The sequence below is a fragment of the Orycteropus afer genome, unplaced genomic scaffold (genome assembly GCF_000298275.1).
Source record: "Orycteropus afer afer isolate SDZICR_OR568_19922 unplaced genomic scaffold, OryAfe1.0 scaffold00268, whole genome shotgun sequence".
In the NCBI taxonomy this organism is placed as follows: Eukaryota; Metazoa; Chordata; class Mammalia; order Tubulidentata; family Orycteropodidae; genus Orycteropus; species Orycteropus afer.
The window spans coordinates 4,465,450-4,466,164 of NW_006921855.1; positions in this window are offsets into that span (position 1 = coordinate 4,465,450).

Consider the following 715-nt stretch of genomic DNA (forward strand, 5'->3'; position numbering starts at 1 on the left):
TCTTTAACACCCATTACCCTCAAGTTGATTCTCCTTCATAGACACCCTATAGGATAGAGTAGGACTGCTCCACAGGTTTTTAAAGCTGTAAATCTTTACAGAAGCACACTGCTACTTCTTTCTCCCATGGGGCAGCTAGTAGGTTTGATCCCCTGACCTTCGGGTTAGCAACTAAGCTCTTAACCCCTGTGCCACCACAGCTCCCTATTCATCTATGAGGGAGAACTTTTGCCAGTAAGAAAATGCAAAAACAAATTTTAGGAAAAAACAAGTATGTGAGAATAAATTTAAACCAACATTGACTTGCTGGTGTTTATAAAACAGAATACTCTGGGAAAGTTGCCTCAGGTTGATTATGGAAATAACTTCAGGTATTTGTTTACCATAAGATAAGTGTTGTAGGGCTGAAAACCATTTATGGGGAACAGAATATTTGTTTAATAAATGGTGCTGGCAAAACTGGATATCCATTTGCAGAAAAATGAAACAAGATCTGTATCTCACACCATACGCAAAAACTAACTCCAGATGAATCAAAAACTTAAATGTGAAACCTAAAACTATAGAGTTCCTCAAGGAAAAATTAGAGGTAAATTTGTTGTTGTTGTTGTTGTTGTTAGGTGCCGTCGAGTGATTTCCGACTCATAGCGACCCCATGCACAGCAGAACGAAACACTGCCCGATCCCGCGCCAGCCCCACAATCCCTGCTATACT